This window comes from Gorilla gorilla, chromosome 13 (assembly GCF_029281585.2).
Source record: "Gorilla gorilla gorilla isolate KB3781 chromosome 13, NHGRI_mGorGor1-v2.1_pri, whole genome shotgun sequence".
NCBI classification, from domain to species: domain Eukaryota; kingdom Metazoa; phylum Chordata; class Mammalia; order Primates; family Hominidae; genus Gorilla; species Gorilla gorilla.
The window spans coordinates 104,324,137-104,347,876 of record NC_073237.2 but is presented as its reverse complement, the minus strand read 5'-3'; the positions used below and the strand labels follow the sequence as shown (position 1 = coordinate 104,347,876).

The following is a 23,740-nucleotide window of genomic DNA, read 5'->3' as shown; positions in this document are numbered from 1 at the left end:
GATTTATTCTCCTTCATTATATCCCATTTAGTAGATTGTATACCCCTTTGAGAAGTAATGCAAGTAATAGAAACAAAAATATCTTCCTTTAAAAATGCTAGGCTGGGGCCCTATCTACTAGAAGAGGCCAGATGGTCAAACATATCTTTCTCCAAACCCATCCTGACCTTGTGTATATGAGGGGGTACTATACTTCATTCCTGATACATTCTGGTTTCCATGTTGGCATTGAGTTTCTAGTTTTCTGTGTTTGGATGGTGAAAATTTGGACCCTCCCAATCATAGCCCCTTTCTAAGTGAAGGGAGAGGCTGGTTTTTGCTGTTCCTTATTATTCTGAAAGCCTTGGTTTGGGGCCCATGTTCACACTGGCTCTCAGTCTGGTCAGATGCAGTGTTCTTGATAGGTGGGGACATAATTATTACCAGAGTAGCAACCAAGAGAAAAAAAAGTTGTGAATTAAGTATTCAGTTAAAAGGAAACATGATTTCTACCTGGAAAAAAAAAAGTAATTTATCTAAGATCAAGGGACAAGACTAGTGAGGGTTTGAGATTAGGACTCAAATTGGCCTGACCCTTGCTTGGTCCATAACAATAAACTGCCCTGTGGAAATAAAGCATTGTCACAGTGAGAAAGGCAATGAGGAATGGAAAATGGTTAAGTAGAAACAAAAAGAGAAAAAAGACAAATACAGATGGTGGGCTACCTCCCTGCTCCCCTAACATACCTGACAGAAATCAAAGGTTGCAACCACTGGAGCACACATTCAGGGTCACTATCTTTTCATTATTACTATTATTATTATTTCAGGATCCCTTTTGTGAAGGAAGTCTGCTCCACAGCAGATAGGCTATTACACAGTTATAGGTATGTTCCTTACAAATCTAGGAACCCACGAAGTCCAATCCCAGATCAATTTCACTTCCAAGGAAATGCCTCTCCAACAATTCAAAGCAACTATGGCCAGGGGCCATAATCCCAGGCTCACACCCGTAATCCCAGAACTTTGGGAGGCTGAGGTGGCACATCACTTGAGATCTGGAGCTCGAGACCAACCTGCTCAATACGATGAAACCCCATCTCTACTAAAAATAAAAAATTAGCAGTGTGTGTTGGTCTTCACCTGTAGTCTCAGCTACTTGGGAGGCTGAGGCAGGAGAATCACTTGAACCTGGGAGGGGGAGGTTGCAGTGAGCTGAGACTGAGCCACTGCACTCCAGCCTGGGTGATAGAATGAGGCTCTATCTCAGAAAAGAAAGAAAGAAAGAAAGAAAAGAATAAAAGAAAAGCAACTACAATGTTACTCAAAACCTCTATTTGCATTTCTTAGAGAACATCAGTGGGACACCATTCCTGATCTTCTATAGCTCTGAATGACTTTCCCTTATTCCTCACAGATTCCTTATATCCCAGAGCAGCTTCCCATCCTGTTTTCTTTTCTGTCATTTTTCCACACAACTCAGCCTGTGTGTTTCTTTCTCTTTGTCCCCAAGGAATGTTTTCTCATTCCTTGATTATATAGATTGTATAGATGGACTTTGTCTCTCTGGTAGAAAAACAGGAGTCCTGAGAAGATGGACGTGGGGAAGCAGGGGGCAATTCCAGAATTCCCTTGAGTGGCAAGGGCAGGTAGGAAAGCTGTGAGAGCAGTTATATGACCTTCCTTTCTGCTTCATCAAGGAGACAACATCCTAGAGTAAAAGGAGATTTGCACAGTTCTGACCTGGCCATGAGTCCCAAGTGTGTGACCATGGATAGGTGATTCCACCATTTTAATCTTGCCTTTAAGGACAGTATTAACCACCATCACATCACAGACCTATGAGGATCAAATGAAGCATGGAGTGTTTTCAAAGTGAAGTTTTGTGTGGTAAAACTACTGAGGTTTTGAATGCCTGAAAATACCTTTACTGTCCCATCACATTTAAGTGAAAATTTTGGAGGTTATAAAATTCTAGCATTAAAGTTATAGTCATTTAATACTTTAAAAATATTGTTCCATCATCATCTTATACCAGTGGTTAATCTCTGAGTCTTGTCCTTTTGCAAAGTGATAAGTTCTTTTCCTCTGGAAGCTCGTAGAATTTTCTCTATGATGTTTTCAAATTCTATTAAATCACATTTATTTGGGGTTTCAAATCCTATTTGACACTTTGATTCCAAAGTCTCTCTTCCATATTTCCTTTGTTTCTTCTTTTAGAAAATCTATCTTTAATATTTTTTCCAAGTATTTTCCTCCCTTCGTTGTTGCCTCTACTTCTCTATTTCTTGAACTTCTGTTATTCAAATATTGGCAGTTCCATTTCTATCTTCCATATCCCTTAATGTTTCTCCACTCTCCTTCATGATGACTTTTAGAAGGAATCTGATCCCCACGCCCAATGAGTCAGTCTTCTGATGTGTTTATTCTGATGTTTTTCTTTAATAGATGTGTCCAGTATCTTATTTTAACTATTGCACTTTTAATTTCTAAAATGATTACTTGGAATATTAATCCTTGGTGTGTGGTATACAGAGACTCAGGAATGCCTTTTCAACCTACAGGCCAATTCCTTATGGGTAGATGGTTAGAAAGTTAATTAGTAGCTTAGAAATCATTACTCTGTGGTTACTGTTGTTAGACTTTGCCCAAGTCATTCACCTCTCTGAGTCACAGTCTCCTCATCTGTTGGATGGGGATAAGAAAAGCCCCTCCCATTCCACCCCAGGTGGCTCTGTGGATAAAGGCTGTGGTGAGGCTGAGTGAGAGGTAATTTGGAAAGTGACCAGAACTACGCAAATAGTACTGTCAGTAACTTGGCCCAGCCATGCTCCCAGAGCTTCATGCCTTTGTTCCTTTGGTTCTTCTCTTGGCAAGTTGAATGGTGGCCCTTCTCCAGAGGCAGCATCAAAGCTGTCATGACCTGTGAATGTAGCAGGTCAAAATCCCTGGAATAAGTGTCATACTCCATAGGTCTGTACCCTGTCCTTCTGTGCTCTTAGAGTTCCAGGAGGCCAGGAGGGTGCAGGCTCTGTCTGGATTCTTTACTGGCCAGAAGCCTACAGTGCTTACACATACAGCCCTTATTCACCACCTCCAGTCTCAGCTGGGCCTCAACAGAAAGCATTTGCTTTTATTACTGGAAATCTGCAGGCTGAAAGATCTTATCTATTCACCTTCTCCTCCCTGGGTATATGTACAAAGGATGAGGAAGCTCAGGCAAATGCACCAGCTATGGCCTGTGGGGCTATAAAAAACAAATAACCCCCTAAGGCAATATCAGCATTTCAGGGCTCTATGCACATACCTGGATGAGCTCTGAGAGATCCTGGGCCGTTTAATAATTGATAACCACAGAAAAGAGAACCCCAAGGAAACTGCTGTCAGCTTATGTAGAAATTCCTGGAAAGGGCAATATTGATGACGCTCCCTCCTCTTCTCTTTTTATTTTTTATAAAATGAGTTTGACTTAGCACTAATACAGCATGAGATAATTAAAAGAGAAGAGACTTTGGAGTCATGAGTCCTAGGGTGAATCTTCACTTCATCACTGGATAGCTGTGTGTCCTTAGACAAATCACATAACCTTCCTAACGCTCATTGTCCTTACTTGGAAAGTGTGACCATAATAACTGATACATTTTTGAGTTGCTGAACTAAATGAAATATATGATGGCATAAAATTAAAACTAATGATCAATGTAAACAAAATATTGGAAACTATGAGAAGCTCTGTAGTTTTGGCTGTCATTAGTATTGCTGGCTAAGTCCTCGGCAGGATGTGAAATTTAATAACTAGATTTGTTTGATAGTAATTGTGCCGGGATGACTACTATACTCTAAATTTTTAAGTGTGTTCTTCAGGTTCTAAAACTCATGTATCTTCCCATGAGTCCCTAAAACAGAATTTTTTTTTTGAGAGATAGCTATGTTCTAGGCACATAAAAACCCTCATTACAACTCCATATGGGAGATGTTGTGCTTAAACTCCAAGATGGCCCCAGTGATCTCACCTACTGGTATTCACTTCCTTGTGTGGTTCCCCCTTCTACCCTGTGTTAGGATTGGTCTCTGCAACCAACAGAATATGGAAGAAGTGCTGGTATGACACTTCCAAGATTAGGTTATGAAAGACCCAGTGGCTTCTGTCTTGGGGGCTACCTCTCTCTCCCTCTTAGACGTTTTTCTCTGGGGAAAGCTAGCTGCCATACTCTGAGAGGCTGTCATGGAGAGGAGCTGAGAGTCTTGCCAACAAGTATATGAGTGAGCTTGGATGTGAATCTTCAGCCCCTGTCAAGCCTTCGGATGATGACAGTCCTAGTCGACAACTTGACTGCAACCTTATGAGATACCTTGAGCTAAAACAACCCAGCTAAGCTACTCCTGGATTACTGACCCTCAGAAACTATGTGAGATAGTAAATGTTTGTCGTCTTTAACTACTAAGTTTTGAGGTAATTTGTTATGCAACAGTAAATAACTAGTATGGGAGGTACAATATTCCTCTTTTATAGATGAGAAAACTACAAATCAGAGAGGCTAAGTATTTTTTCCAAGGTCATACAGTTGAAAATACAAGATTTGAACCAAGTCCTTCAGACTTCAAAACCAGCATGACCTTACCACTAAATATGCTGCCTTCCTGAAATGGAAATACACTATTTTCCGGAAGAGAAAAAAAATAAGAGAAAAATTCAACTTTTTGAAGATGACATGCTGTTTTTATATATAGTTTTTATAATTATTCTCAGTAATGACTCAAAGAAAAGTTATTGTGAGTAATGAATATAAACTAAATATAAAACAGATTTGAGGGGGAAGAATAGATTGTTTTCAACACAAATATTTTGCTATCTACTGAATGTCAAGGTGTGGGAATAAAATTAAATATAATAAACATGGTTCCTATTCCCATGGAGCCTGCAGTCTCCTGTAGAAAATAATTGAAGGGAAGGTTTCAGCTGATAAGACAGTACAGGACTTTGGAATCTGGCAGAATTTGGTTAAAATCTATCACTTAGTATCTGTGTGATCCTGGGCAAATGAACAGTTGCTTACTCTGCCAAAGGCTGTGCTAAACTCTTCAAGTTTGTCTTCTCTTCCAGTCTTACCAAGTTCTGAGCACTTTTTATGCATTATTCCACTTAATCTTCACAACAATGCTTTGAGTAAATATTATTACCATAATTTTTATGAATTAGCACTTATCTCATTGGGTTGTTAAGAGACTTAAATTATATAATGTATATAAAGAGCTTAACACAGTGTCCGGCTCATTGGTAAGTGTTGACTAAGTGGTTGTGACCCAGTGTGGTTAACTCTCAAATCGGACCCTGAGAACGGGTATGTGTACTAGTAGTTTATTTGGGAAAAGATGCAAGAAGCTGTGAGGGAGTGGAGATGGGACACAGAGGGAAAAAAGACCACTAATGAAGGATATGTTTATGGACAGGTAACTCCTCTGGGTAACTGGGGCTTAATCCCATTGAAATTCTGAGACATATCATAGAGCATACCTCAGAAGGGGCCCACTAAAATGAAGAAGATGGGCTATTTATTCACCAACTCTTAACCCTCATTGATGGAGGTTAACTTTGCAGTGCTTCTAGCCTGCCCTAAGTGCGAGTCAAGCATGCTCTGTGATCAAAGAGCATCTTTGAGGGCAGGTGCAGAGGCTCTTGAGTAGGGGAAATGTCTTCAGATGACACAGGGGTAGTCCCAGAGAGCATGTTATGAGTAGTTATTAATATTACTGTTACTGTAATATCATAGGGATGGATAATATTGTGACAAGGATATGATATACATTGTCATGGAGCACAGAAGAGGTTCGCTTCCCAGACTTGGACAAGGAAAGTCTGGACAGGCTTCTCAGAGATGTGGGGTCAAAGGGAGAAGAATAACTGGGGGAGAAAAGAGAACAGAGGAGTGTTCTGGGCAGACAGTAGTTTGTGCAAAAAGTCTTGTCAAGGAACGAGAAAAAAAAAGGAAGGCTTATTCTAGAAAATGAAAGACATTTGAAGGCCTGAATTTTGAATTGAATGAGTCATGAGAACTACTTTGGAAAGGTCGGCAGCAGTCAGATCACGCAGCCCTCATAGGCCACATTGGGAAGTTTAGGATTTCTCCTAGGAGCACTGGAAAATCTTCAGAGGATTTTCAGCAGATTCGTACATTGACATTTCACTCAGGTCCACATAGGGAAAGTGAATTTCAGAAAAGGAAGAAATTTGAAAGCAAAGAAACCGATTAGAGAAGCGGCTGCAGTGGTTTAGTCAAGAGTTAATGTGACTGGGCAGAAATGGAGATGATGAAGACTTGCTAATGGACACTCGCATTTCACACAATTTGAGGGTCAGGAATTTAGCTGATCTGAAGTTTCTGACTTAAGGTTTCTTCTGAAGTGGTATCAGAAAGTCAATGAAAGTTGCATCTGAAGATGTGACGTGCTGGAAGATCTGCTTCCAACATGGCTCCCTCACATAGCGGTTGGCAAGAGGTCCCTGTTTGTGGCTGTGTGGGCCTCTCCACAGTGCTGCTGGATGCCCTCATGACATAGTCTCTTGCTTCCCCCATTGTGAGTGATAACAGAGGCAGAGAACAAGACAGAAGTCACTGTGTCTTTTATGCCCTGCCCTCAAAATCACACTCCATCATTTCTGAAATATCCTACTGGCTACTCAGGCCAGCCCCATCCAATGGAGGCAGAATCTGTAAAAGGAAGTGAATACTAGAAGGCTAGGAAATGAGGGCTATCTTGAAGGCTGGCTGTGACAGTGTGACTCCAGCTCCCAATGGTTCCCATGCCTCCCACATCCAAAACACATTCGCCCCTCCCCAAGGCTCCCCAAAATCTCATTCTATCCAATCAGCTTGAAGTCTGGAATCTCATCATCTAAATCAGGTTTAGGTGTCAATACATCTTCTTGGGTATACTTCTTTACGTACAGCTCCTTGAGTACAGATTCTCCCAATTTGAACTCCTGGGAATGAAAGAGACAAATTATCTGCCCCTGACACAGTGGTGGGACAGACATAGGGTAATGACTATAGACACTCAAGAAAGTTGTCACCAGAGCCATTCTGAAGTCTAGCTGGGAAAATGTTGGAATTTTCTTGATTAGTGGTCAGTCTTGCTCACAGAGCAGAATGACTCTCCATGGTTCTCAGATTTGTCCTACTGCCACCTTGCATTGGGTATGTAGCCTAAACAAATAACAAATATGTGTCACTGAGATCTTAAGGGTTGTTTGTTAGTGCAGTTCAACCCATCTTGACTAGTAGAATTATTGCAGGGGGGAAAGGCATTTAAAGGGAAGAAAGAAAAAGAGAAGTCTGTAGAGGCAGAGGAAGTGAAGTTGGATATGTGGCCGAGGAGAGAGGAGAAAACCCCACAAACTCCAGGATGAAGGAAGGGAGACTTTAAAGAAGTGGGGAGTGTCAAATTCTTTTGAAAGGTCAAATTAAAAATGCCTTGGGAATGATTAGACTTTTAGATTTAGGAAAAAGATGGTTTGCGGAAACAATGGCAAGGAATAATTTCAGTAAAATGGAAAGACCAAAAATCAGATTACAATGAATTCAAGAGTAAGTAGGAGGTTAAGAATTAGTGGCAGAAAGTATTGGCTGTGAAGGGTGATAGCTGGGGTGAAACATGGGTATTGGGAAGTTTTGTTAAAATGGGAGGGAGTGAGCATTTTTAAGTTTATATAAAGGAACAAGGAAGCAAAAAAATAAAGAAAGCAGAGGAAAGATGAAGTCCCTGAGAAAGCAACAGGGCATGCATGGGGTCTAGAGATAGATAGAAGGAGGGGCACTTCAGCTGTAATAACAGGAGAGGAGGAAAGGGTGGTCATTTTCCCCGGAAGTGTCTGGTGTAGATGAGGAAGGCTGAGGACAACCTGGCGTGTTCAGATTATAGCAAGAGGTTCTTCACAGATGGAGGGCTGGCCGCCCTGGAGGCCAGTGAGGGGAAGCCCATGGAGGGAGAATGAGAGAGTAGGAGAGGAAGCTAGGTAGGGAGGAGCTAACACCTGAGGTGCTAGAATGATAAGCTTAGACCTCATACATAATGCAGATTCACTTAGAAATTTCAAGCAGCATATGGGACTAACCTTGAAGACAGGATTGGTGATCGATTACACAGGGAGGACAAGGGAGGAGCAGACACTAATATTTGTAGTAGCTTGGAAGGCTTTGGGATGTTGACCTAACAAACAGGGACTACAAAGAGAGAATCAGGATTCGACATTTATTTTGGCAACCCTGGAATGTATTTAGAATTGCCGCAGAGCTGGAAGAACCAGGCTCCACGTCATTAATGTAAAGGAGGCCCAGCGGCTCTAGGTTACATAGTCAGGGTCTGTCAGAGCCTCCAAGGCCACACTGAACACAGAGCAAGATGCTGATGCTGAAAATGGCCTTTCACATCACCAACAGAATTGGAGATCCCCTTGCGAGTGAACCTTTCCTACATCTAGCTGGTGCCCACAAGAACTAAGGGACACATGTAATCCAGGCAAAGTTGTCAGTTTATAAAGATGGGATCTCTGAATGTCAGAATTGGAAGTCATTTTATAGCTGATCTAGCCCTGCTGACAGTGGAAAAGTGGGGTGATGGCCCGGTATATTACCTTGGGGACTTCACTGACTACCTGAGCCTCAGATTCCTTTAGAGAATGCCTATCTAAAAAGGTTACTGTAAAGACTAGTGACACTTCTGGGTTCATTATTTATATAGTATTTACAATGGGCACTTTTTAAGGCATTTTACAAATGTTAACTAATTCAACCCTCACAACCATTGTATGGAGTAAAACTGTTATCATCCCTATTTTAAAAATGGAAAAACTGAGTCCCCAGGAGGAGAAGGGACTTTGCCAAAGCCACCTAAGTATTTAGAGGCAGAACAAGGACCAGCACACAGGACTCCTGACCTCAGGACCGGTGCCTTTCATGCTTTCAATGGAATAAACACAAACGTTGCCAACTGCATCTTCATGTACCTGTACACGGCTTGTTTCCAGGATGTGGCTTCTGCCCGAGGAAGTGCTGGGAACACTGTGATGTTACACAGAAGCTTCTATTAGTGTTTCACAAACATCCTCTTTCCAGGCCCTTGGCCAGGTGTGTGCTAATGTTGTTCACTCCAGTCTGTGCAGGGAAATGGATACCCTAGAGGCTGCTGGCATCACAGCAGTTTCTAAGATTATGGAACCTCATGTCCTGAGAGAACCACCACCTGGGGTCTACCCTTCCTGACCTTGGTAATCTTGAAAGAACTGTTTCTGCATTGAATGTTTCTCATTTCTTTCCTTAATTAATTTGTTCATTCATTCATTCATTTTAAGAAAGCCACCGGCTAGAATTATGGAATTATCACAGTAATTTCAAGCAATCAAATCTTCCTGCTTATATGGTAAATATGAAAATTTGAATTCTTCATTTGTTTCCTGCAGAAATAGAAAGTCGGTAACTTTAGCTTTTAGGTACAAACCAAAAAAAAAAAAAAAAAAATAGAATCTCTGGGTTAGAAAAACCCAGTATCTCAGAGTCACTAGAATCAACTAACACAGGTTGCCAGGGTTGTTAAGAATCTTAAACTCTATCTGGTCCAACTGCCCATTTGATGCTCAGCTCTTCTCCACCCCTCTGCTGAATGCGCATAAACCAGCAATTTGCTCATTGCTTCCAGGGATAAACACTTCACTGTCTTATGAGTTGGCCAAATCTCCATCTGGAAATCTCTGAATGCTGGAATCTCTTCATTATTCTGAGGCCAAAGATTTCTTTCTGCAATGTCTACCTACTGGGACTAGTCTCAATTTACTAAATGAGTGACTCTGTAAAGTCTCTTACCAATATTGTGGACAACAGAATCTGAGTTACTACTGTCTCCCAGAAATCTCTCCTGCTGTTTCTTTGTTTAAAATGGAAATAGCTGTCTTTCTCTTTACCATCAAAGTCGTTTCTTCCCCAAACTTCAAATAAAGTACTGTCATGATTTCAAAGCTTTTCATATTCTAAATGACCTAATTGTTTTATCAAAAGAGAAAAGAATGGAGCTACCCAAACCCTTCCACGTGCAGCTATTTGGGGAACACCTGGTACCTGGGAAGTATTAAGCCAGGTCCTGGTCACAGGAGGAAATGATTTGGATAATCATGTCTGGTGCTGGACACCATCATTCTGCTATTCTGCATGGACCCAGGAACCAGCCCGTGTCTCAGATCAAAGGAACAGTCTTGGCCGCAGGGGAGCTAGTAGGGAATCACTTGAAGGGAGGCAGCCAGACAGCGACAGTGAGACAGTGAATGGGCAGGAAAGCAGGTTTCCTGAGAAGGACTGGCTACACGATTTGTGGGTCCCAGTGCAAAATAAAAATGCAGGGCCTTATTAAAATTATAAAGAGTTTTAAAGTGGAGACAGCAGAGTATTAAGCCAAGCAGTGAGCCCTGGACAGCCCTGCAAGAGCAACAGCAAACCTCTGGGCTATGTGGTTGGTTCCATTTGTTCTGCTCAGGGAACCTCAAGGTATGTAGGGCATGGGAGGCAAAAGAAGGACCCTCCTCATCCTCTCCCTGAGGTCCTATGGAAAGATAACAGGACCAGGTCTCCTGACCTCCTATTTAGTGCATTTCTTACCCATTCATATTATTTTCTCATACAATGGCAAGAAGGCACTTACACAGATTAGAATAAATGCACATAACTGCTTTCCAAATTTTTCCAAAAGGAGGTGGTATAAAAAATGGAGGGGAGAACAGCTTTTACCGTCCAATTCCAAAGTCCATTACCCTCTAGCCACCCACCAGGATGTCACCTAAAGTCTTCAAGCCACACTTGCCTCATCTCTGTGGTGGGAGTGATAGGAGATTGTCTTTACGTCACAAGCAGCATTAGATAAAAATAATACGTATTAGCTTAAAAATAGTGCAAATATTTCATTAGTATTTTGTTGAGATAAGAAGATGGAAGAGAAAATAGGAGAAGCGAGATGAAGAAAGGAAAGAGGAAAGATAGAACCAGGCATCGCCTTTCATGTCATGTTTTTGCCTGCAATGGCCTGTTTCCTTTCTCCCTGTGAAAACTTATCCTGCACATGGATGAAGCAGCTCTGTTTGTTCTCAAACTACTTGTTCCCTTCCCTTGGGCTTCTCTAGCCATGGGCCTCCATTTGGGAGCTGTGATCATCTGCTTTCTTTTCTGCCTCTAGATCCGGTGCTCCTGGTAGACCTGCTCTCTGACTTACTCGCCTCTTGTGTCCCCAGGCTCTAGCCAGTGCTTGACCAGAGAAGGTGCTCTGTTCCTACTTACTGAAGAAAGGAAGAAAGAAAGGAGAAAAAAAGCAATGATGATGTTACTGGAAAGGGGTCCCAATCCAGACCCCAAGAAAGGGTTCTTGGCTCTCCCGCAAGGAAGAATTTGGAGTCCATAAAGTGAAAGCAAGTTTATTAGGAAAGTAAAGAAATCAAAGAGTGGCTATCATAGACAGAGCAGCCCCCAGCGCTGCTGGTTGGCTATTTTTATGGTTATTTCTTGATAATATGTTAACAAGAGGTATGATTATTCATGAGTTTTCCAGGAAAGGAGTGGGCAATTCCTGCAACTGAGGATTCCTCCCCTTTTTAGACCATATAGGGTAGCTTCCTGATGTTGCTATGGCATTTGTAAACTGTCATGGTGCTGGTTGGAGTGTCTTTTAGCATGCTAATGCATTATAATTAGTGCATAATGAGCAGTGAGACGACCAGAGGTCACTTTCGTCGCCATCTTGGTTTGGTGGGCTTTGGCTGGCTTCTTTACTGCATCCTTTTATCAGCAAGGTCTTTGTGACCTATATCTTGTGCCGACCTCCTATCTTATCCTGTGACTTAGAATGCCTAACCTCCTGGGAATGCAACCCAGTAGGTCTCAGCTTTATATTTCCCAGCCCCTATTCAAGATGGAGTTGTTCTGGTTCAAATGCCTCTGACAATTACAAATAAGAAAGACCTGCTAGATGCCAATTCTATTGGGCAATTGTTTTATTGTGGAGTTGCTCCTTATAATGGGGCCAGTTTTTCAATGCCTTTGAATCACTCAGGACTATCAAGCATCCTCCTTCTCTCTCCGTAAGACCCAACTTGTAGCCCATCTGACCATAATGTCTTTTTCTGGAAAGACGCAAAAGAAGAAATGTGACAGGAAGGGGGGCAAAGTTGGGGAAGGAGATGCTACCATCTTCTGCCCACCTCCTGCCTTACCACCCACCAAATCTCAACCATGGGCCAAGGCAGGGTAAGAGAATCAGAGAATCCCTGTTCTGAGCAAGTCCAGGCAAGGCACTAGGCAGAAGAGGAGGAAGAGGAGGGAGAGGAAGTGCTGGAGGGGCAGGTGTGGAGGGTCTGAAGGTGTTTGGGAAATTGCTAACCTGTGGTCGAGGGGGCAGAGTGGAGGCTGAGATCTGAGGTCAGGATTCCAGAGCTTCACAGCAAGTTCCCCTTGACACTTAGGCAGGGTGGTCAAGGCTGGAACTGCAGGTTTAGAACACCCACTCCAGTCCTTGCAGTGGATGGTCCCACAGGACTTTTATTATAGGAATATATAAGCTAAGATTCTCCTTAGGCACCTAAAATCACATAGCCCACCCAGCATGGAGTGGGTTTCCTAGATTCATGACCAGGTGGCTCCTAAATCAACCTTCATCTCAACTGTACCCTTTCCACCGACTCCCCCAGATTTGCACCCCCTCCTGAAGTCCTCATCTCAGTTCATGGACCATATCTAAGTCATCCCAGAGAGAAATGCAGACTTTTCCTCCATTCCTACCTCACTCCTCTCCCTGCAACCTCCGATGGATAATTATATGAGTTCTACTCATCCATTCCCCTGGCACTGCTCCAATCAGGCCACCATCATCTTGAACTTGAAGTGTTGCAACAGTTTCTGTTCCTTCTGCCTTCCCTTGGCCTCCTCTTCAGTCTTCTAGGCTACAGCCAGTGACTGATCTACAATACACTCCCGATCATGTTCCTTCCCAATCAAGCACCATCATATCACCTTTGGCATTTACAGAATCAACTCCTTGGCCGGACTTTTAAGGCACTGTGTGATCTGTCCCCATGGTGTCTGCCCTCATCCCTTCCCACTCTGTCCATATACCCCAGGCATCAACCTCATGCCAAATATCTGCTTTTTTACACCTTTATGCCTTTACTCAGGCCGTTTCCTCTGCCAGGAACGTAGTCCTGCTCCATGTCTGCCTGATAAATTCCCACTGGTCTCTTTTGACAAGCTTGGCTAAATTGTCCCATCTTCACTAAACTCCAAGCCTCCAGTGGAATTCCAAGTCCTCAGCCCACAGGACTGGTTTAGAGCACTGAACACCTTGCATGCTAATTAGTCATCTGTGTCTGTCAAGCCCCCTCCCCGGAGGCTGAAAGCTCCTCAAAAGCAGAGTCTACCTCATTCACCTTAGAATAGAAATCAGTGGATGGTTGTTGATCTGAACTGCTTTGCAGCAGGCCTGGCACCTGGTACTCACCATGACTGGAGACCAATCGCCTAATTAAAACACACCAGGGACACTCTCTTTTGTTGCATCAAATCCGCCCTGGCAGATCCTCTGAGGAAAGAGAAACTATTAGCATGAGCAAGTACATTACCGTAAGTGGCACATCAGATTCTTAATTAGGAGATAAACATCTGTAAAGCATGCATTTCCTCGGTTACAGTGTATACTGAGAGCCCGCAGACAAGTCTCAGAGAATGGGTTTCAGGTCACACTGCCAGAGACAGGTGGCTGTTTGTCAATGCAGTTATATAATGCCTGCATGCTTGTCTGAGGGAGTGTGGAGAAATGGGCAGGGGCTCAGGGGTCACCTCTTGCTGAAGCCTCAGAGTTGCAAGTTCCAGAAAGGCAGAACAACCTGGTCAAGAAGAGATCAAGATGGCCAATTTAGTAAAAGGCTGTGGGGCATGCTGATATGTATGGGCATTTGAGGAAAATATTTTCAGCTGCTACTTAGAAGATGCCAGCAAAGCCCTACTTTGTCAGTCTCTTTTCTCACTGGGTTCCCATTTATCCACTCTCCAGTCGTAAAACCCACTCAGCCTTAGGTAAAATTTTACAAAGTTCTCTCTTCTGCATGGTCTCATTATAGGTGATGTGGGGAGTGAGCTGAGGATCAAAGGAAGTAATGTGGCCAGGGTTATCTAGCAAGTGAGCGGCAAGTAGCAAAGCAAAATCCACAGTTAATTATATTAATCCAGTATCTTTTTCTCCTGTGGAATCTGCCTATAGTTAATTGAATAGTGAACCCCACCTCCCTAAAATTCATGTCCACTGGAAACTCAGGATGTGAGCTTATAAGGATATTTACAGATAGGATTAAGGTAATCTCAAAATAGGATCATCCTGGATTTGAGTGGGCCTTAAATCCAATGACAACTGTCCTTATGAGTCTACAAGCCATGGATTGTCAAGGACTTCCATCAGGGACCAGCAACTAGGGGAGAGTCTTGAAATGAATTCCTCCTCAGAGCCTCCGGAAGGAACCAAACCTTGACAACACCTTGACTTTGGACTTCTGGCCTCTAGAACTGGGAGCAAATACATTTCTGTTGCTTTAAGATACCAGGCTGGTGGTCATTCATTACAGCAGCCACTGGACACTAATGCATCATCTGAGTTACCCTTTGCTGCCAATTGCAAAAGGAGGTTTGAAAACCCCTAACACCAGCAAGCCATTAAAAATTACTTTTCATTTCATTTCATCCTTGCGTGGAAATAAAATCACATCAATGCCTTCTTCAGATAATTGTCAAGGAAGACAGAGTTTGACAGAGAAGATGGGGAAGGAAACAAAAGTATGGTGGCCCACTATGTGTCATCAATAAGAGCTATATTATCTTACTTAATCGCTAATCAAATTAGTACTGTCAGTAGTGTTTTGACCCTATTTTATAAATGAAGTAAACAAGACTTTAGAGAGACCAATCTAAGATTGAAACCCATGTTGACTGATGATGGCCAACTCTATGTCCTGCAGAAATGAGTTGATGCTATTTGCTTCCTCTTCAAGGTTCTCCAGATCAAGGGTCCACAATCATACCCTACACACAGGAGCCTGGAGCCTGAATTCTCAGATAGCCTCAGCCCAGCTCACCCTGTGCCTCACTCTTCTCCCTCATTCTCCTACAGCATCTGGTTGGGTATTGTGTAAATCTCTTCTCCCCAGCATGAATGCAACAGAGACCCCAGACTCTGCCCAAGGGACTAAGGCCAGGAGCCTTGAATCCTTCAGTCCGGAGACACGGTCTGACATAGGACTTCATACATACTTAGCACTAATCCCATACAAACGGCTATGCTGGGCTCCCTATGAAGAGAGGGATTTGCCTTACTGAATCCCTCTGAGCCTCAGATTCCTCTTATGTAAAATATAGATAAAGTAGTATGCTTTAATTTGGGCTGAGTTCAAATCCTCATTCTGCCACTTACCACTAAAGTCACTTTCCGTCCCCCTAAGTCTTCCATGTTCCGGGGTTTGAGCAGCCATGAGAGGTTACACACTAAAAATTCACATGCACAAGCTATGCAGAGGTTAGTGGTTATTCTTCAACAAAGCTAATCATACTTGATTAAGCAGCAAATGGCAAAGAGCTATGCAGAGTTTAGCAGTTGTTGTTCAACAAATCTAACAATATGTGATTTGGACTACTTCTTCAGCTGCCAAAATATTTTTGATAGCCCAGCATAGCACCTAAGAATGTGGCTCTGGAGGCAGACAGCCTGGATTGAATCCCAGCTCTGCTATTTTTTAGCAGTGTGACCTCTGACAAGTAACCTAATCTCTCTATTCCTTAATTTCCTCATCTGGAAAGCTGGAAAAAACTAGTACCTTCCTCATGGGGCTATTGTGAAGATTAAATGAACTAGTACATATAAGGTGCTTAAACAGGACTTGGTACTAGGGAACAGTGAATGAATATTGTCTTCTTAACATTTACAATTTTCAAACATACCTTTTTGTATCTAATGATTTTGTAGTCATAGGAAATGACCCAGACTAGGCTTTGCTGTTCTTCTGCTGGTGTCACCTAACATTTGGTCAGGAACTAAGAACGTACTTCTGTAAAATATAGGTTGGATACAATAACCCAAAAAGATTTTCTTCATTAGAACTGAAAATGGAGGGATGGCTTCTTATAGTGAAGTCTCTACCTTGAGCTGAAACTCTACCACATAGGGTTGTGTGCTTTGGGGCCATCGCTTCTCTTTTGCGAGCTTCAACTGATTAGTCTGTAAAATGCGCACATAGGTGCATGTGTTTGTGGATGGTGGGAAGGGTGGGGAGATATAGTGATTGGATCAAGCGATGATCTTACTTTTATCACTGTGAGGTCATATCTGGCATGCGGCGGACGCTGTAGATTCCCAAAGTCCTCAGGGCATCTCCATCAAGTAACCTTGAATGTGTGGCCGGGATAATGACAGAAACTGTCCAGTTCAAGCCAACATCAAGACAAGGACCAGGCATCAGACTTTGGAGGCAGGCCAGGCAGGAAGAGGACAGATCTGCTCAGGTCTTTGGGGCCAGATGAGCTGCCAGATGATACACAGGCAGGGCATCTCAAGGTCCAGTGTGGAGGCCAGAACAAAAACCAGCAAGTGGGACACTACCCAAGCCATGCTCTGGTTGGGAACAGAGAAGCATGCTGGGCCAAACCCGGGAAGGTCACTGGTGTGAGGAACTCAGGATAGCCTATGGGTGCTGCTTGTCCTGCTAACATGGCCATGCAAAACCCAAGGTGCTTTTCTGTAAGACTAACCTCTCTCAAACTTCTAAACAACCACATTTTAAAGACTCAAACCCCAGGAATGCTAATCTACCCAAACAACATCGTTTTTGTTCACTGGTCCTCTGAGAATGGAATGTAGAAATGTCACAACCACATGGCCAACTTGCAAGGCTGGGGTTGAGGTATAAGTCACCACCCATCACACTTGCTGTGCAACCTTGTATGCAATATTCCATCTCTTGGCTTCTGTTTCCTTGTCTGTCAAATGAAAAGGGTATTAAAGAACAGATGATCTCGAAATATTTTCCTGCTCTGGAATTCCGCGATTTCAGTTTCTTAGGTAAAATCTCAGTTTTTGTGCCAAGAGTCCCAGCCCACATAAAATAGAACATTCCCTATACTTTTCTTAATAATCTTAAAGGGAAAGTGAGCTTTTAATAGGTGTCCCTAGCTATATAAAATGTATATTCACCCGGCTGCTTTCTTCATAGAGAAACTTTGGAAAATGCTTACTAATTTACCTAAAGAACACAAGTTTTGGAATTAAAGGATTTGAGCTTGGAAAGTTTCCTACTGTGCTCCAGATTATGTCAGTCTGTTCTTAGCCTTTTAACACTCCGGTGCACTCTACCCAGGAAGCACTCAAAATTTAGCCAGCATGAACATCAGTTTCTTAAGTATTTCCCAGCATTATGTTCCAGTACTCTCTTGATTTGGTTCTTCCCAAGATTTTCAATTTCTGACATCTCAAGCCCTTCTTGTTTCAAGGACCCATTTATACAGACATCCTGGGGTGGTGGCCTTAACTTTTGACATTTGACTCAAACCCCATAGGCTGCCCAGATTCCAGCAACTCCAGCTACTCTGCAGGAGAGGTGCCCATCCCAAGGAACCCTCCTGCCTCTCTCCTTTCCTTCCCCCAACTCTCTTCTTCAAGAAAGGACTTTATTAATAACCTCATCTCTCAACTGGGCATGATACTATAATACATTACCTAGCAAATGTAGAAAAGGGGGCATTATTAATAGAAAACACCTACCTGGACTTTGCTGATTTGAATACCGGTTCAGAACACTGGAGAAGGCAGCCAACGGGGCTGGGTTCTACTCTTGGTTCATTTTGTGCCTGGAAGAAAGCCGTCCCTCCATAAATGCAGTTCTCACCTTTGGAGAAGGCAAATTTCAGAATCTGCCAGCTCTTTGCCTCAGAGGGGTCATGATGCAGTTCCTCATAATACGATGAGGAATTCAAAACATACAGTGTGGCATAAAATGTCAATTCAGCCCAGGCCCTGAGTGCTTCGCATGCTGGAGAGGGAAGAGGGAAGTTGTGGGAGGGGTGTAATTTGTGTGGAGGAATGGCAGATGTGGTTGATCCACTTTGGATTTATCTGCCCATCTGGACTTTCAAAAGAAAAGAAAGTGGTGTGGTAACAATTTCATAGCAAAGGCCACAGGCTGGTTAATCTTCTGGGATTTTTTTGAGTTAACTTCTGAAAACGTTGATTTGGCCTATTGGTTTCATATTAATTGGCTCTGACTAGCTGGAGCACTGCCAGAGAAATCCGGCACGTTGCATGTTGCAGTTGTCAGTCGATCTTCTTTGGCGCTCTCTGGGGTGCAGCACGGCTGTGTGGCTTCTGCCGCGGCACGTGGGCCCTTTCCTAGGAAGCCCTTTTGGCCAGCCTCAGGCATTCTAGAATAGGAAGGAAGTTGATGACGAGGGAAAAAATTAACTCTCAATGTGCAATGTTAGCTATTCTGGAAACTGAGCCCATTTCATTTGGGACTTGGGCCAAGCTTCTGAGCTTCAAAGAGAAATTCAGAAAGAGAGGGGGTGTGGGGGAATGGAGAGAGAGAAGAAGAGAGGCTCAGAGAAACAGAGTCAGAGAAAGAACAGAGAGGGCGACAAAAAGAAACAGAAAGATGGAGAAATGAGAAACCGAGAGATGCAGAGACAGAGTGAGAGATACAAACTTACAGAGACTGAAAGAGACAAGCACAGAGACACATAAAGAGAGTCAGACACAAACAGAAGCAGAGAAAGACAGTGGGAAAACAAAGACGCAGAGACAAAAAAAGACAAACGAAACAAAGACAGAGACACAGAGATGAGAGGCTCACAGAGACAGAGAGAGACAAAGAGACAGAGATGCATATAAAGAGAGACCAAGACAGAGGTGGATGGGTAAGAGAGAGACCCTTCTACCAAGAGAGGAAACAGAAATGTCAGGAGCCCACATGAGTGCAGAGATGAAGAGAGAGAGAATGAGAGCAAGGGCCCAGGCCCAGAGAAACCCAGGGGGGCCCTAAGAACAGCCTCATACAGGGGCTGCCCACCCCGTGTGGCTCACCCTGGCCAGGTCTTTAGGGAATCACTTGGGGCCTTTGCCTGAAACCCCCTGACCCCAGGAACCAGGGCGGCAGTGGCCCCAGTGCAGCTGAGATCCCAGGGCCTGCAGAACCGGTTAGTGCGTTTTGTGATGGAACAATGACTGAATCATGAACGACTGAAAACAAGAGAACAAAGTGGGGAGGAAAAAACCCACAGGAATAGTTTGGAATCCCGATTTCCTACGTGCAGTTGCTAAGCAGTTCCCTGCGGTGTGCGTCTCTCTCTGGGTCTGGAGAAGCACAAGGACTACCAGAAAAGCAGGTGCCAGGGATGTCTGCTGTGTGGTCTCCAACTTTTCTGGCGTGAAGGGGCTGTTCTTCTTGGGAGGCCAGGAAAAATACAACTATCCTGAGAGACAAAATAAAAAGGGACTGACTTCTGAGTTGTAGTTGCCCAATTCCCTCAAGGCCACTTATTAAACCACGGGGGCGGGAGGGGGGTGGGAAAGGTAGCCCTTTAATATCTCAGGAACATACCATCCCCCAGATCAGGAAACTGGGTCACTTGGGCTTCTCCCTTCTTGTTGCTCTGTCGGTCATTGAAGCCCCTCCTGCCTCCACACCATGCCTGTAGCCCTGGTTATCCCAGGCCAGGACAATGTCACCCAACAGTCTTTGTGCCTCTAGCCTGGCCTCTTCCTCAGACTCAAATCGTATCACCTGAGGGCAGAGGCTGCATTCCACCCATCTCTTTGAGCCAGTACCTAGCAGAGCACAGAGTGAAGGCTCAGTTTCGGTTTTATCACACTGAAAACAGCAGTGTCGCAAAATCACAGATTTCCAGCATCTAGTCATCAGGCCTACCTCCCATATCATAGATGAGTGAACTCAGAAACAAACTGGGAGAGACACTCGAGCAAGCTCCCGCTTTGTGCCCGTTCATTATTGGTAAAGGTTTTGGTCATTTATAACCCAGAGTTTTAAACTATTTTAGGTTCACTCTCTACTTTCCACCCCAACCTCTTTGGTTATTGTTGCTCAATGGGGATGTGCCATTGCCCAGCTCAGACGCATCAGACATGCCAATGGGCTGTGACTAGAGCCTCCAGCCTGTGTGTGAGGTTTTCATTTATTTGGGACTCTGTGAATTAGGGTTGTTTTGATTGTAAGCAACAGATGAACTGGATAACTTGAGAAAAATAAACCAAAAAAGAACATTTGGCCAGGCACGGTGGCTCACGCCTGTAATCACAGCACTTTGGGAGGTTGAGGTGGGTGGATCACCTGAGGTCAGGAGTTTGAGATCCAGCCTGGCCAATGTGATGAAACCCCGTCTCTACTAAAAGTACAGAAATTAGCCAGGCATGGTGCTGGGCACCTGTAATCCCAGCTACTCAGGAGGCTGAGGCAGGAGAATGGCTTAAGCCCGGGAGGTGGACGTTGCAGTGAGCTGAAATCATGCCATTGCACATCAGCCTGGATGACCAGAGCAAAACTTTGTCTCAAAAGAAAAGAAAAGAAAATGTATTGGAAGATAAGTTAGTTCACAGAAAAGACAATTGAGAGATAAAAGAGGATGCAGGGCAGCCCTGAAGATTTAAGTCGCAGAAATCAGGGAACAAGCTTCTCCCATCTCAGCCCTGGGATGCGCTAGCCCTCGTTGCCTTCCACCTTGCGGCACTGTGCTCAGAACTTCTGCGAAAGAGTCTGAGGGGTTGAGACTGAGTCAAATGTCTCCCATTGGCCGAAAGAGGAGAGAACCTCTTGATTAAAAATCCCACCAAGACTGACTCACAGTCCCACAATGATAGTGTGAAATGGAGGTGTAGAATCTCCCTAAAGAGTAATTTTTGTGACGTTATGACAAGAGGAGGGAAGGGGTGCCAGGGGAGGCAACAACACCCACTCTGGGAATTCCATGAATCTGACCAGGTCCCCCAGGAGGGCAATAGGAAGCCTTGTTCTGTGGGTCCTGCAGCAATTAGGATGAATGTAGGCCTTTTCAAGTTGTCTGGGGGACATGCCGAGGAGGTGGGGCAGCAGAGGGCCCTAGTTTTTGGGGACAGAAAAAGAGGAGATGGCCCCGGGGCTTGGTTTGTGGGAAAATATTTAGGGAGGAACAAAGGAATGGGTGTTGGTGATCACCTGAGCCTGGGCAGCAATTAGGGAGGGTGGGGACGGATCTGTCTGCAGAGTATCTCTGCAAGAGCCCAGAATCAATGCTGTCTCCCTAGCTCCAAGGCAGAAGAACAAAGAAGAATGCATGCTAGGGGCCTGTTTTTTTTCTTTGCTTTGATTGTCTGAAAACTCCAATTCTGTATAGGCCAACATGCTTCCCTGCAACAAACTCATATGAGACTATATGAATGTATTTTTAAAAGATAACAGTCCCAGCCATTCAAAATGATCTTACCCTTTGGCAACAGTTATAAGATTCATGTACCATAAGATTCATGTACCTGAAGTGGATCAAGGCCACAGGATTGGAACCTTTAATATGTCAGTGAACACCCACTGCCCACCAGGACCTTGTCCCCAACTCTCTCCTAATGGAATATACCATGAACTCCATGACCATTCCATTGTGTTTCCCATTTACAATATTCCAAAGGCTTTAGTTTAAGAAAAGCAAACACTTTCTGCATAGAAACAGATACCACTCCCAATTATAAGCATCAAATTTGAAACTTGGCAGATCTTCACGCTGAACACCTGGGCCACTCTGGCTGCTGCCAGTGGCTCAAGGAATGTGCATCTATTTCAGTTCAGCCCACACAATAATTAAAAGGACAATTTGCTTCTACATAAAGAATCACAGAATGTAGCCTCAAACCACATAAAAGCCGTTTGTGCACTCGCTGCAGTTTGGTTTTTCCCGGCCGGCCACAGTCTGGTCTGGGAATGGTGGGTGCTTTGTCTAGTGGTGCTTCATTGACTTTTAGGGGCAGCAAGGTGGTGGGGAGGATCCCCTGGCCCTCCTCCTTGCCTGGGCCCATCATTCCCATGCAGACACTTTGAATTGCAGTTTTCCCATCTGCAAATTGTAAATAAGTGTACTAACTCTGTCTTTCTCAGGGTTGTGGTGCAGATCAAAAATAAAAAAAATACACGTGACATCACTTCAAACAATATAAGGGTTCTGTACAAATAAACGGTCTATTTATTCATACTGCTTTGACCTCTGTGAATGTAACCTTAGCATTTCTCTAGAAGTACACACCAAGAGCAAATAGAAGGGTAGAATTCAAAAGCACCTTGGGAAGAGGGGAAAAGAGAATATAATCGAGAAAGCATGAGCAAAATTTGGGGTTCTACACTTTAATGCAACTTTAAGCCAATGGTTTGTTGGTAAATATTTAACAACCAGGTCTCTGGAGGAAAAGAAAAAAAAAAGATCTTAGTTGTAGTATTTACCAATTTTCCTTGTGTAAATACTGCCAACCATAACCAATTTTGAGATATCACATTGGTAGCCAATGTGACATCAATTGGCTACCAAAACTAAACATTTAACAATTCTCTCTCTTTCTCTCCTGCTCACTCCAATAGGAGCTGCCTCTGGCATGCCCCTATCCTAAGTTGTAACCAAAGTTGTCCTGCAACACAGAAGCCTTTGGATTTCAGAGCCCACTGACTGAGGAAAGCAGAAATGGAAACCCCTAAAGAGTACCCCCCTCCTTCATGCTGCATGCAGAAGGAAACTTGCAGGGGTGAGACCCTTTTCCACTGTGATGTTGACTCAGGGCCTTGTCCAGTGAAGAAATGTTTGATCTCCCCTGACCAGTCTGATGAGAAAAGCCCTCCCAGGCTGGACCAGGAAAGGGGAGAGTCCTTCCTGTTTGCACATTTCATATGCACATTTCTTCTGCCCATCTTTATCTCTCACTGCCTGCCCTGTACTGCACCATGGTTTCAAGGATCCGTTCATTACATTGTTTTCTCGCAAGTAGGGAAATGAAAGTAATGCAATAACAGTGCTCTGGTGGAGTGAAACACAGAAGATTCCAGAATGGTTTCACCCAGGCTGGGGAGCTCAGAGGAGACACCCAAGTTTTTGCATTAAAAAAGCAGGCCTTCTGCTCATAAATGGCATCTGTAGAGTGCTGTGATGTTTGCAGATGTATTCGCACCTCTCTGCCTGTGTAATCCACACAGCAACCCCGGAAGCAGATTCGGCGAGGACTCTCATGCTCCCTTCCTGCCATCCTCTTTTGCATGGACAAAGAAGAAAGGAAACAACTAGAACCCAAGAAGAGATAACAAGAAGGAGTTGCATTGTGGATGCTTTACCAATCGATACCAAAATTTTGAGATTTTGATCCCCAAGGAGGTGTTGTATTGGTTATTGCTTCTTTTTAAAGTGAAGAAAAAAAAAATTGTTCCTGGTCAATTTCTCATTGTCATTTGTCAGTTCAGGAGTCCCTGGGGATGTCCTTAACTGTGGAGTAGAAGCACAATAGCCAAGAATTGCCTCACAATTCCTAGAGGCAATAAAAGATTTTGAATCTGGCTGGGGTGGTGGCTCACTCCTGTAATCCCAGAACTTTGGGAGGCTGAAGCAGGCAGATCACCTGAGGTCAGAAGTTCGAGACCAGCCTGGCCAAATGGTGAAACCTCGTCTCTACTAAAAAAACACAAAAATTA

The 23,740-nt window shown here is 43.7% G+C and overlaps 1 long non-coding RNA gene across 1 annotated transcript in view; it reads left to right on the top strand.

Moving 5' to 3' along the window:
• The window catches only part of LOC134756900 (uncharacterized), a 222,852-nt gene that overhangs the window by 172,625 nt on the left and 26,487 nt on the right, over positions 1-23,740 (top strand). The gene's annotated exons all lie outside the window — the stretch shown is intronic.